We start from the raw sequence: 14,379 nt of genomic DNA on the forward strand, positions 1-14,379 counted from the left end.
AAAGAAAAGCACAAATGCTTCTTTTACTATATTTTCCAAGTCTACTTACAAATACAACATACATGGTTTTATATAGCCTCAAAATGAAACTATTGAAGGCATTCCAAGAGTTATAACATTCATACTTAATGGTCATAATTAACCATGATGTAATTGTAACCTAAACTAAATAAAAAGTCTTAAATTTTTCTTCTCATCTTATTGAAGCATATTGTATGATTGATGTCTCTTGGTTCATATCATATAAACTTGGTCAAATGTTTATTTGATATATGTTATAAAAGTCCTAACATGAAACATGAGGTTAATCTGGTAAGAATTCTCACTATGATTTTAAAGATGTATATATAGCTATACAAATTATGAGAACGTTGTACGAAAAGAAGGATTTTATAATGCATCAAGTTTAAAGTTTATATTTCGAGCTCGTGGAATCTCATATAGGTATGTTATTTATATAGGCGTGAAATCATGTTCTCTACTTTTTTATGAATTTTCAAGTGTCCTTCTCAACATTAAAGCATTTAGTATAGGGTTGGTGTATACAAGATTGTTATCAATTATATATAAACATTACACGTACTCAACCAGTCCCAAAGAACATGAAAATGATGTGAGTTTGGTGGGTTTTGTGGGTGAAAACGGTGCAATGAAACTATGGGCATAAAGTTGATGCAAGCATAAGAAAGAACTGGAGCTCAAGACCATGACTTTAGATCCAACGAACGACATAATTCATTTTAAATGTGCTTGTATTTTTCGCGGAGTAATGTTTTAATAAGTGCGATAGTTATATAAGTTCGGATTTGGTAACATTTTAATTGCTGAGTTTAGTGAAAGCATTTTGGAGTTGTGTCAATTTACCATTAATTTCATGTTGACGTGACACTTTATTATGTAAAAAGAAAAACATTCTCATATTTCTCCTTCAATTCATCAATGGCCACCATCACTCTCAATCGTCACTTTTTTTTTTCTTTTTTTCAATCCACTTGTAGCTACATTTGGTCTAGCCCATCCAATTTGTCACAATCGCGTTCTTACGTAGTGGTCGCACTCACTCTCACCATTGAGTGAATCAGCTGATTCAAAATTATGTCTTCTTCGGTCTGACGACGTATGTCCAAGAATTTAACTATGCATTGAGAAGAAAATTTTAAAAGACTGGAAGTAGATAGGGATTTTAGAAAGAGAGTTTGAAAACAATGTTTAAAAAAATTGAAAAAAACAACCATATATAGCATAAATAAGGAAACTATCTGAGCTTAAATAGCATATAACTCAGAATAGGAAGAATTGATGACTAGTGGTATTCCCATATAGTATAATCTGAGGCACTTCAAATCTAGAGACGTATATATGATTTTGCGAAACGTTACACTTAAAAGATACAATAAGGAAACTATACATCATGAAAGTAGCAAAGGAAAGCAATAAAGTGATACAAGACAAGGGTTTTGGCATGTAACAGGCATGCGACCATGGGCAACACGACTTGCACAAACATGACCGTGACACTAAACATCTAAAACACTTCTCCGATATTCCCAACAATGTTACATGCGGTGTCTGTATTTCATTTCGGATAGTTCCTATCGAGATCTTCCAACAACTCGACTTCGACATGTTTTCAGGCAGATATGGTCGAGTCTCCTATTGTGTTGCCCATGATGAAAATTCAAAATATAGTTGTCAATCCTCATTTGAAGCATTTTCTTAGTTGGGTCTAGTTCATTGTTGAATATGTGGTTATGAGAAGCAAAGAGTTTCTCTTCCTTGTTGATTCATCCTTACTCGATTGAAATAACATTCTATTTATCGACAGGAAGAAATGAGATTGTAATTTAAGCGAAGTCTTTGAGCGTAATGATGTTATGGTTAGATCACGTAGATGTTGGGATAGCCATGGTATGAATACTTGAAAACCACCTCCAACCAAATAAGGCACAAATGGTTCCTAATGGCTTTTTCCGATGTAAAGACTCGAGCATTGATGATAGAAAGACTCAGAAAGCAACAAGAGAGCCCAACTTAGCACCATAGAGTGTAGCTACCCTAAGATCCTTTTCTAAGGTCCTTTTCTCATCTTAAAGTTATGGGGTTACAATCCAATTTTTGATGTTTAGAATCAGACAAAAATAAATAAATAAATAAAACTAAAATAAAATAAATAATTAATTAATGATAAAATTTACAAAAATTAAAAACAAATAGCACCCTAATAAAAAAGAAGGCGCTTTTACCGACTAAAAATGAGTTTGGGATACATTTTCAAACAAAACATAAAAGACTCCAAATACTAGAATGACTTCTCAAAACCATCCACTCTATGATCGCGCAACTCTTGAACGGTCTCCTATATGATTGATAGTCAATGAACACCTGAAAAATAAATGTAGAATGGAGTGATTATAAAGCCTATCGAGGATTTGATGATAGATTACTACACGATTTGCTCTAGGCTCTAGGAAGTTTGAAGTTTCGATTGGTTATCTTATATGTCATAGACCCTGTTGAGGGTTTGAAAGCTATTCATCGGTTTTTAAAGCTGCAGATCTATTGGACGAAGAATCTCACCTTGAGGTGAATCAACTTCTTTGTTCTCATAGATAATAAGCTTACATAGCCACAATCGTAAATAACTTGTATCTTGCATTGAGGCGTGATCTCATCATATCTTATAAGGCAATATAGTGTCTCGTTTGAACATATTTGTGTAAGGTTAACTAGCGACCATTCCACTTAAAATACCATACAGTCAACATTTGGGGGAGTGATCCCACGTGTCTGCCAGATACTAAGTCTACCCATGTGGTCTCTCACCCCTCTCAAGATAGGTTTAAAGTACAACAAACCTATTCATGAGACCCTTGCTTGTTTCCACGTATGATAGTGACAACTAGTTACCTCGACAAACTACACTATCTAACATAGGCTTGGCTCGATGATAATGCTACTATGCAACTACTACATGGCAGGGCGTTGCTAGCACTATGTTGTACTAGAAAGATAGGGGTAGAGACTCTAGTGACCCTGTTCATACTACTACTAAGTCTATTAATTAGGAGTGTACATTGAACCCGATTTATAAGGGTTGGATTAATATTTCAGATTGAATTGAATTAATTTTCTAAAACTGAATAAAGTTGATTTGAATTTCGAATTCATTTAATAAAATTTCGAGCAGACTAGTCGAACAAAATCTTATAAAATATATTAAGATTTCTTCGAGTATGTAGAACGGTAATTTGGCAATCGTAACAGTCCGTGTGCAAGTTTGATTTTAATCATATGCATTACTTCTTTAATTTTATTTTATTATTTTGTTGGAGGTCAAGCAAATATAATTTTCTATTTCATAAACTTCTCAAAATAAAAAATAAAAAAATTTAATATTTCATAGTATTTTTAACTACATTATTTATAATAGGAATAAACTAAGGAATAAAATATAATAATAGGAATAAACTGACCAACAAATATTCATATATTTTGGACTATTTTTAAATAGGTTGTTAATAAATTAACAAATATCCATATATTTTATACTAATTTTAAAGACATTATTTATAATATGGATGAAGTAACAAACCATCAACCATAATTTTTTTTCTTTTAATTATGATTTACTAGATTATTTTAAAGCAAAGATATTTGAATAATTTCATGTTATGAATTTTTAAATGAAATATTTTTTAATATGAAAATTTATTGCCGGACTACTGTGAATGTTTTTTAATAATTCTTTTTAAATATTGAATTTTATTGAAAGTTGTCCAAAATATGATCAATATTTAGTACGGATGTATAATTTTTTTTACAACTAAAATACGGGACACAAAATTCGATTGGTAAGAAATTAGTTTCATTAGATCTTTATCCATCGTTTGAAGATTTTGTTCAAAGATTCAGAGTAATTATAAGGTAAGAAATTAGTTTCATTAGATCTTTATCCATCGTTTGAAGATTTTGTTCAAAGATTCAGAGTAATTATAAGTTCTAACTTATTTATTATCTATTTGTTACAACCTACGGTATGTTGTTAGATCACAATTTATATTTTTATGATATTTTAGAGTCCTCCAATTTCATCAATGTCATTGATTGCTTATGGATGTATATAATAAAATGAGGTAAAATTCACAAGAATAGATGTAAGTATACACTATTATTGATTCCATAGAGAACCTATCTTTTTTTTTTGTTAATTTTATCGCCGGAAATTAAGTGAGTTTTTGGGTAACATTCAAATGGTGTTGGTAATTTTAAACTAATTAAACCAAATTAACGAGAGTGTTACTGTTGTCGAAGAACAGAAAATGATGAGAAAATCAACAATAATAAGAAAGATTCGGCTAAGAGTAGTTGTTGAGTTTTGTGGTAGATTTTAGTTTCTTATAATAGATTCTCAACCTCACGCACGAGGGTCATGCAGGGTGATTACTTCCATAATCGTTTCTTAATTTCTATTAACAAGACTCTAGGAGAAGAATTATTCATAATCCTTGTATTACCTTCAAGTATCCTTGCAATGAAAATAGAGTATTAACCAGGATTTGATTGCTCCCTCTCTTCTCCCAAATAAGAAAACAACTATGTATGTAAAGTAGCTAATTAAATACACATGTAAATCACTAACAACAACAACTCTTTAATAAATTAAAATCATACCGTCAACATACTTAAACGGCATAAAACTCTCTCGCCTCCCTTATAAAGTTTAGCTCTCCCCACAAACTGAATTAAACCGAGTAACCATCTCAATTATAATAAATTAATAGAATAAGAAAGAGAGTAAGGAATTAGAAATTTATCCAACTTTATTTCCGTTCTTCAATGGAAGTTCCCCCTTGAGCTCTCACATCCACCTCTTTGCCCTAATCAATCATTCTTGGTCTTCTTCTGCTGTCAATAGAGGGTGGATTAAGGTTTTATCTTCTTCTTTTCTGATTTCACAAGTAGAGTTTGTTCTCACAATTGAGAAAGGATAAAATCGTCCATACAAGATGTTTATAATTTGGTAGTCAATGACTCGAGTAGATTCTGATGTGGATTAAAATTTTCATGTTATCCCTGAAAAGTTTACTTTCCGTATTGCTTCAGCATCAAGGTTAGCAATTTATTTCCAAATTTGCAAGCAATATTGTTTCTAAATTTGCTACAACATCATGGTTCATAAATGTTATGAAATTTTACCAAATAACTCAATTAAGTGTTCAATTAAGCTCGATTTATGCAAATTGATCTTCTTTTGACTATTTCATGTTTACTAATTAGAATAAATGAAGCAATTAATGAAAAAATTGTGAGTATATGCAAAATTTACTATTAAAAAAAACTTGATATAACTCTACTTGAAGAGTTATCAGTCATTCATGAATATCTTTCAATATAAGTAAAACATTTTTGTAGTATTTTTTATTTTTGTTAGGTATAATTTGTTTAAACTAATTATTTTTATTATTTTTTAATTTCAAAATCTATCCTTATATTTTCACTTTGAAAGTAACTAATTGCTCAAGCGTCTATATTTAATTGTAAGATTGTAGATTTATTATTATTTTTTTTTTTTTGTTGTTGAACAATTTATTTTTTTTTTTGAATGATAATAGATTGATTTTAATTTGTTTGTGAACTTCTAATATATATATATATATTTTTTATCTAAGATTGTAGTGAATGATTATGAATTTTGGATAAATAAAAGATTTTAAATTAGTTTTTTTAAGAACTCGACAACCCAACTTGATTTTTTTTTTTTAAATTGGACAATCCAACCCAAAAATAGAAGGTTGGATTGTGAAAATTTTAGGGTTGGGTTGGGTTACCTATCCAACTAACACAAACTTTTAGTTTGGTCTAAAAAATTTCCTAAATCCAACCAAATTTGATTCATGTACACTCCTACTATTAAGCTTTCTTAGTCGTTCTTGTCACGGAGGTTGACTAGGTTCTTAGAGGGTCTAGGCTGATTTTAAATCTCATTTCACATTTTAAGGACGCTCACGATCCTAGAGTGCTTGATCTACTGGAAATGTATTGACTTAAGGCAACATCGAAACGACCTAGCTCTAGCGCTCTAATCTCAACATGTTTACTCATGCATGCTCTGTTAGGGAGAAAATTCTATCGATCACCTAAAGCACCGAATATATAATCTAATCATTTCTGCAAACTCAATGGGGAGATAACATCCACAATCACATAGAACAAATATCACATCCATCCCCATTCTAACAAAACAGAAAGCATTACGGTCAACAAGCATTCCAAATTTTCATCCTAAGGCAATTTCATAATTTTACCTAACATACATAGCATTTTCATCCAAATTGTCGATCTACACTCTCAATCATGCATATTTTACCACCTAAGGTAGGATATACTCACATGCTAGCATGTTCTAGTGATCGCTACAAGTATTGTCTATGCTATGATCACTTACTATGTTTAAATGTAACTTAACATGGAATTTTAGTCTTGATTATACTATTGAGTGTAATATAATGATTGACCTAGTTGTGTGCTTATTAATATTTTTTGTTGCCAAATTGTATGCTTATGATGATAAGTAATATGATGGTAGTTGTGTAGTAAGTAGTAGACTTACGAAAAATTATGATAAGGGCTAAACCAAATGTAGCTGTAAAATGACTAAAATTCTCTTATAATTATGTACCATTGGTTTAGGACCAAAATAACCTCTAAATTACATGAAATTTAATGAGTCTTATTTCATGGTTTAAAGGATCCTATAAAGTTATAAGGCCATTGAATTATGTTGAAGATTTAAATCAAAATTTTTGTTAGTAAATGACAAAAAATCCCAGGAGAATTCTAAAATGTTATCAAGACGCTAAAATACTCAAAATATTACAAAAATTTATATGAGACTCATTTACAATACCAAGGGTAACTAAGAAAGATCTTAGGGAATTAGGACTATTGTAAGTTGTCATGAAATGTATTGTCATCACCATTTTTATTAATATTCTCATTTATTTTGGCTATTAACTCTCATTTATTTCATAATTATTTTGATTAATATGCTCATTTATTTTGTTTATTAACTCTTATTTAGTTCATAGTCATTTTCATTAATATTAGCCTTTATTTGATTCATGTATGAGAATTAGTATTGTTATGCCTTTATAAAGGCTTGTCTATCATTGTTTTGAGGTGTGGAGGTAAGTGGAGTCATGGTCATTTTGTATTTGCCTAGAGGCAATTGGGGGGAACTTTTGTTGAGAGACTTTGTAGCGTGGAGTGTGAGAGATACATTTGTAAACATTTTGGATATACTGATTAGCTACCACCCGTGGATGTAGGAGAATTTTCATCTCCGAACCAAGTAAATCTTTATGTCTCTTTGTTTAATTTCTGTTTGTGGGTGTGTGAGTGCGATCGATCTTGCTTTTGCTTCCGCTACAACAATTGTGTTTTAGAGCATTTTTTGTTGTGCTATTCTGCTACAACAATTGGTATCATAGCATTTTCTGTTGTGGTATTATCACCCAACAAGTGATATTAGAGCATTTTGGTTGTGGTATTCTGGGGGTACAACAAGTGGTATCAAAGCGTCAGGTTGTGGCATTTGAGGTATGGTGAAAGACTTAACCCCATCAACCACTAGACGTGCTCACACTCACCATCAATTATCGAAAATAAGTTTCTCATTGCAAGCATGCTTATTTGTTCTTGGAAATCATATTTTTCAAGAATTGTAATTATCTCCATCCATTTAGATTTTGTTGTCATTGGTTGCTCAAATTGATCTTGAGGTTGCACAAATCGATATAAAAACAATTTTTTTTGCATGAAAATTTGGAAGAAGAAATATATATGACACTACCATTTGGTTTTCAAGTAGTTGTACAACAACATTTGACATGTATATTGAAGAAATCTTTGTATGGACAATTGATGATATTTGTTTCTTGGAAATCATATTTCCAAGATTTGTGATAATCGCCCTCCATTTGGATTTTTTAGGCTTTGGTTGCTCAATTTACTTTTAAGTTTGCACAACTTGAAATGAAAAACTGTTTTCTTGTATGCAGATTTGGAAGAAGAAATATATATGACACAGTCATTTGGTTGGCAAGTAGTTGTGCAACAACATTTCACATGCAAATTGAAGAAATCTTGTATGGGTTGTTGGTTGCTTAATATAATTTTGAGCTTGCATCACTTGGTATGAAAAATTGTTTTCTTATATGCAGATTTGGAAGAATAAATATATATGACACAACTGAACAGTTCGACAATGACATTTGGTACGTAGAATGAAGAAATTTGTGTAAGGCATGGAAATCATATTTTCAAGAATTGTGATTGTCACCATCTATTCGAATTTGGTTGGTTTTGATTGCTCAATTTAATTTTGAGCTTGCACAACCTAGTATGAAAATCTGTTTTCTTGTATGGAGATTTGGAAGAAGAAATATATATGACACCGTCATTTGATTTTCGAGTAGTTGGGCAACAAATTTTGATATGTAGATTGAAGAAATCTTTGTACGATGTAAGGTATGTCCTTAACAAAGAGTTCTTAATTTGATATCTCTTGATGTTTTGGATGCGAATAGTTATCGTATCACTTTGGAAGGAGGAAATTTGAAAGTAGATTGTGGAACTTAGGTGGTAACTAGAGGGACTAGAAGAGGTTGCATATACTACCTTAATGGAACCACAATAATGGGTCATACTACTGTGGTACGTTCGAAAGAACAAGATATATCGAACCTATGACATTTGCGACTCAGGTATGCGAGTGATTTGGATAAGTGTCGGTCCACTACTAGTTATCTTTCCACAATGACTGGTGGACCTATTTGTTGGCGTTTAATATTGCAGTTTACTCTTGAATTTTTTACCACCAAAACACAGTATATGACAGTCACAGTAGCTTTTAAAGAAGCTATTTAGATGCATGGTTTGGTTAATGACTTGTGTATTTTTCACGAACACATAGATGTGTTTTGTGATAGTCAAAGTGCTATTTGTTTGTCGGAGAACCAAGTCTATTATGTTCGTACCAAAAATATTGATGTCCGATTTCATTTTGTTTAAGAAATTATTAATGAAAGTAACATTCGTTTATTGAGAATTAGAATTGCTGACAATCCTGCAGATATGTTGATAAAAGTGGTTGCTCCTGAAAAATTTTGACATTGCTTAAATCTAGTGAATGTTGGAAGAAAGATGTAACATGTTGATTTGGTGGCAATCAAACCAGTTATCTGCTTTGGGATTCGGTTATCTACTTTGGAATCTTCTCAAAAGATAGAGATTGTTGTAAATTGTTATGAAGATGTATTGTCATAACCATTTTGATTAATATTCTCATTTATTTTAGTTATTAACCCTTTAGTTTAAAACCTTTTTGATTAATATTCTCATTTATTTGATTTATGTATGAGAATAGTATTATTATGCAAAGGCTTGTCTAGCCTTGTTTCGAGGTGTGGAGTCAAGTCACATTATCATTGCTCCCTCTCTTCTCCCGAACAAGAGAACAACTATGTACGTAAAGTAGTTAATTAAACACACATGTAAATCATTAACAACAACTCTATTAACAAGGCTATAGGAGAAAAATTATTTCTAACCCTTTTATTACCCTTCAAGTCTCTTTGCTAGTGAACTAAAGTATTAAAGAGAATTTCATTGCTCCCTCTCTTCTCCCGAACAAGAGAACAACTATGTATGTAAAGTAGTTAATTAATTACACATGTAAATCATTAACAACTCTTTAATAAACTAAAATCATACTGTCAACATACTTAATCTATATAAAACTCTCTCGCCTCCCTATAAAGTTTAGCTTTCCATACAAACTGAATTAAACAGAGTAATCTGCATCTTCATCATGTAAAATTGATGAAATAAGAAAAGAGAATAAGGAAATAGAGAGCTATCCCCGTTTGTTGCCATTCGTTAATAGAAATTCTCTCCTCTTGAGCTCTTACGTCCACCTTTTTGCCCTAATCAATCCTTGTTGGTCTCATTTTCCTTCTACTATCAACAGCGGCTGGATCACGGTTTTCTTCTTCTTCTCTAGTTTTACAGCAATTCACTGCAGCAGACACTGCTACTGTGTAATTCGATTTTTCTCCCAAAGTGTGGCTCTCCTCTTGGTCTTCCTTTTCCTTTTATATTGAACATGGGTTCCCTTTAGGGCTGAAAAGAAATAAGTTGTCCATATAGAATGTTTCTAGTTGGTTAGTCAATGACCTACTTGAATGCTGATGTAGATTTAAAATTTTCATGTCATCCCCAATTTATTTACAAATTTGCTTACTCCCTCGTGGTTCAGCATAAATGTCTGAAATTTTACCACATAACTCAATTAAATGTAATCAATTTATGCCAAATTATATTTTTTTCATATTGGACCACAATAAACAATTTCATGCTCACTAAGTAGAATAAATAAGGTAAACAATGAGAAAATGGTGAATAAGAGTATCATATTAAATACAAAAAGATTTGATATGACTTTTACTCTTTATAGAGTTATCACAACAACAATTGAGTATCCCCTACTAGAAATTGTACATTTAATAGCATTTTTCCCATGATAAAAGGCCTTGAAAAAACAGTAGGCTCAAGAAAGTTTCATTTAGTGCTTTTTTTTTTATTTATGTTCATTTTTTATTATGATGCTCCTCCCTTCAAGCTCTTCGGCCCATTTTTATTTTAATAACTTTGGTTGTGTTTCTTCTTCTCTCGATACAAAATTTCAAAACCCTAAGCTTCAATTTGTTGACCATGTCACTGCCACTGTAATCTCCAAACATCCATGTCTAGTAATTGTCAAATATGATTTGTCACTCCTTCTGCCGATGAACTTCTGCTCTGTGTTTTCAATCCGAGGGGAATGGTGAGATGAACCAGTATTTTTTTTTTCAATTTTTTCATGCTTGACCTACTTTTTTTTCTCTTTGATTTTTTATGGCTATCTTTCTATATCTTTTAGTTTTAATAATGGTGGCCATAAATCATTTTGAACCCTATTTTCTTTTATTTGGCTTTATAGGTGTTGGAATCACCGTCCAAACTGTGTCTTTTGAGCTTAATTTGCGGAAGGGTTTGGATTGATGAGGCTTCTAGTGAGTGGAGTCTAAGTGGGTTGCTTTGATTTTGTGTTATGGCTATGATTGAGGAGGGAAAATTGTAATGGAGGAGAGTGGGGTTAAAAAGAGCTAAGGAATTGGTCACATTGTGCCTGAAAATGAGACGTTTGGCTATTTGATTGAAGAACATGAACGTGAGAGTAGCTCGAGCTCTAATTTTCTTACATCGAAGACCACAGGGCTTGAGAAGTACAGTCACAGTGGCTCTGAGGACTCATCTTCCCCTTCTTCATTGAGTTAGTCCACACGAAAGCTAACGGACCCGATTGTATTAGACTTAATGTTGTTGATAATGAAGAAAAAAAACTATGTTGATAATATGAAGTTGGAGAAGAAAATATCTTCATCGTGTAATTTTGGCCCTCTTTCCTTTTCGGGGTTTCTTCATATAAATTGTATTAGTCTTTTAATGTCGTGTGAGGCTACAAAGATTGAGATGATGAAGGAAAGATTTTCTAAATGGCAGCTTGGAGAAGATAAGCGGAAATGAGGTTTGTACAACATTTACTATATCTAATGCCATTAAAAATCTTTGTGGTATGCTTTGTCTCTTTTCCACTCATTGCCTAATATTCTATCTAGGTGTGTAATGTTGATTTCCTTCCTCATTGTTTTGTTATAGGCACTCTGTTTACGCAATTGTAGCGATTAGAACCTATTCCACAAGAGAAGGGAGATGGATTGGCTTCTTTGTGTTAGCGATCACATTGTCGAGTTGACGCCTACTTGGCAGACATTTCCTAATGGAAGTAAACTTGAGGTACTACATAACTTCAAACGAGCTCTTTATGGCAATATGAGCTTTGTTTTTTAAGTATGACGCTTACGCCTTTTGGGATTGCCTGTCTATTTATTTTGTCTTCCATACGATTGCCTTCATAACTTTATTTGTATAACTAAATGCCAATATCATTGAGAATGCAATACGAATACATTTCATATATAAACATTAAAAGTATATAATGTATGCATATGCAATTAGTTGAATCTTTGATTTACTATGCTATAAGTAAATTTGTACAAATACAATCTAAAAGCTTCACCCATCCATTCTCAAAAGCTTCAACAATCAAATCTCTTTTTTGGGTTTTATGTTTGAGTTAGGATTCTTTTTTGTTCAATACAATCATAAGATTTCCAATTTCGTTCAAAGAACGGGACTGCGTCCAAAATGTGAAAACGGGAGAGTTTATATGCTTAGGTTTTGTAAAGCATAATTTTTTATGGGATTTTTTTATGACCCTTCAGGTTATGGCGCACAAACCACCCTCGAATCTTTAGTTAATCTTCTTGCTCTTCGAAAACGGGACAACATGCTTCTTATATGATCACCAATGTTCACTAGTCTGTGTGTTACAATCATTTCAGATCTGTTTTGAATTTGGTAAAATAAACTTTTTATAGGAAATGTTAGATAGTTTTGAAGTTTGTGAGTTCGAGTATGTTGATCAAGGGATATTGGGCCCTGAGACTAATGGGTCTTCCTCTTTCCATAGAGTACTACTGCGTTAAAGAAGAAAAATGGTGGCTTCCCATGTCTCGAGTTCCTCTTGGTGGTCTCTAGGAAGACTCAAGAAGGAAAATGCAACATAAGCGTAAGAGCACAAACCATATATTCAAAAAGTTACCTATGATGTTTTTGAAATTATTATATACTCTGCTATAACAAAAACATCATGTTGAACAGTTGAAAAGTGAAAAGTTTAAAGTGCTAAATAAGAGACAACTCCCTCGTATGTGTAGTAGAAAAGGGTATACTCGTTTGGATTAAGAGATGGTAACTATCAATATTTTGTATCTGTGAATTTAGTATACTTATTTCGTTTTACAGAAGAAAAGTTCTTCGGATCCAACTTTGATCTCAAGGATTATGTTATGGGCAAAGGCTCACACAAAGAAGGATGGACAAGTTCTTTTGTCTGTTAAATTTGTTTGAAAATGACTCACCTATCTTATTGGATATGTGAAAAGTTTGGAAGTATAATATTTGTTGATATCTCTTGTTTATAATGTATTTGAAATGGGCAGTGAAGCGGTTTTTTATTGTTATGAGCACATCGAACAAACAACTGAGTTTGTTAAGATGTTTTTGATCATGTCTTTCAATTTATAAGATGGGTGAAACAAGGGTGGAAAGTTGACATTTCTTATAGGTAAGAATTGCATTATGTATCATAGAATTTTTTTGTTGTGACCCTATAGCACAAGTGGTATCAGAGCATTTTGATTGTGGCATTATGTGGTACAACAAGAACAACCTTGGAGTATGAGTCAAGAGGAAAAATACTTAACTATCTCTTAAAACACTTTATAAAAAAATCAAGGTTTTTATGAATACCAAGTGACAAATTGCTTAGGAAAGATTTATGCATGCAAAGAAATATTTATGACTCATATGGATTAGGGCATACTTGATAAAAAAAAAAAAATTCCTTAATTGTGCTTCAAGACTTAACAAAGAACTCTTATAACGAGAACTCAATTATTTCGAGATTAAAACACTTTCAAGGACCTGTCCCTTCTTTCACAGTAAGAAAAGAAGAAGAAGCAAGATGAATTAGACTGATTTCACTCTTTCACCTTTACCTTCGGTAAAGCAGCTTCTCTCCTGAACCTCGGCTTCTTTCTCTGATTCTTTCTTTCTTTTGATTCTGCTTGAAAGACTCAACTCAAGACCAAACTCAACGAGATGAATTATCTTATCTAGTTACAATTATTTAGATTTTAATTATCATTTTGGGTTACAAAAATTATTTTTAAGAAAAAAAGTAAAGTGTTATGTGTGACTCAATCAGCAATTTGGAGATGATTAAATTGTTCTATGCGATAATATTGACAATTTTTTTAAATATGTATTTCCCAACAAAAATTCATTTTAAGAATAAAAATTATCGAGGATAGACGAGGTAAAAAGAATTGAATTTCCAATTAATAAAGAAAAATTGTGTCCAAAGATGGAACCACAGTAAACAAGTCAATCTTTCACGAGTTATTTGTAATTACAACTAATCAAAAGTTTATTTTAATCACTCTTGTTCTAATGAATAATTTGATTATGATCCAACCATAAGCTACTTCCCTCTTGAACTAGTGAGAGGGTGTGACCAATTGTTTAAGTCAAAAAGTCACAGAACTCTTCATCTACCTACCTTTTATTGGAAGAAGTTAATTTTATATCCTTCCCGTCATTTTCTTTCCTTAAGTCTATAAAGTGGTGGACATTAAATTCATTACAAAAGTC

The 14,379-nt window shown here is 31.9% G+C and overlaps 2 long non-coding RNA genes across 2 annotated transcripts; both read left to right on the forward strand.

The window, feature by feature from the left end:
- The first annotated feature begins 10,754 nt into the window (after positions 1 to 10,754).
- LOC111470555 lies at positions 10,755 to 11,306 on the forward strand. Its single transcript, XR_002715057.1, has 2 exons — positions 10,755 to 10,885; positions 11,042 to 11,306. It is a non-coding gene; the product is annotated as an uncharacterized LOC111470555 (long non-coding RNA).
- A 28-nt stretch (positions 11,307 to 11,334) lies between these two features.
- LOC111470553 lies at positions 11,335 to 12,003 on the forward strand. Its single transcript, XR_002715055.1, has 2 exons — positions 11,335 to 11,629; positions 11,761 to 12,003. It is a non-coding gene; the product is annotated as an uncharacterized LOC111470553 (long non-coding RNA).
- Positions 12,004 to 14,379: the final 2,376 nt, after the last annotated feature.

The sequence above is a fragment of the Cucurbita maxima genome, unplaced genomic scaffold (assembly GCF_002738345.1).
Source record: "Cucurbita maxima cultivar Rimu unplaced genomic scaffold, Cmax_1.0 Cma_Scf00046, whole genome shotgun sequence".
In the NCBI taxonomy this organism is placed as follows: Eukaryota; Viridiplantae; Streptophyta; class Magnoliopsida; order Cucurbitales; family Cucurbitaceae; genus Cucurbita; species Cucurbita maxima.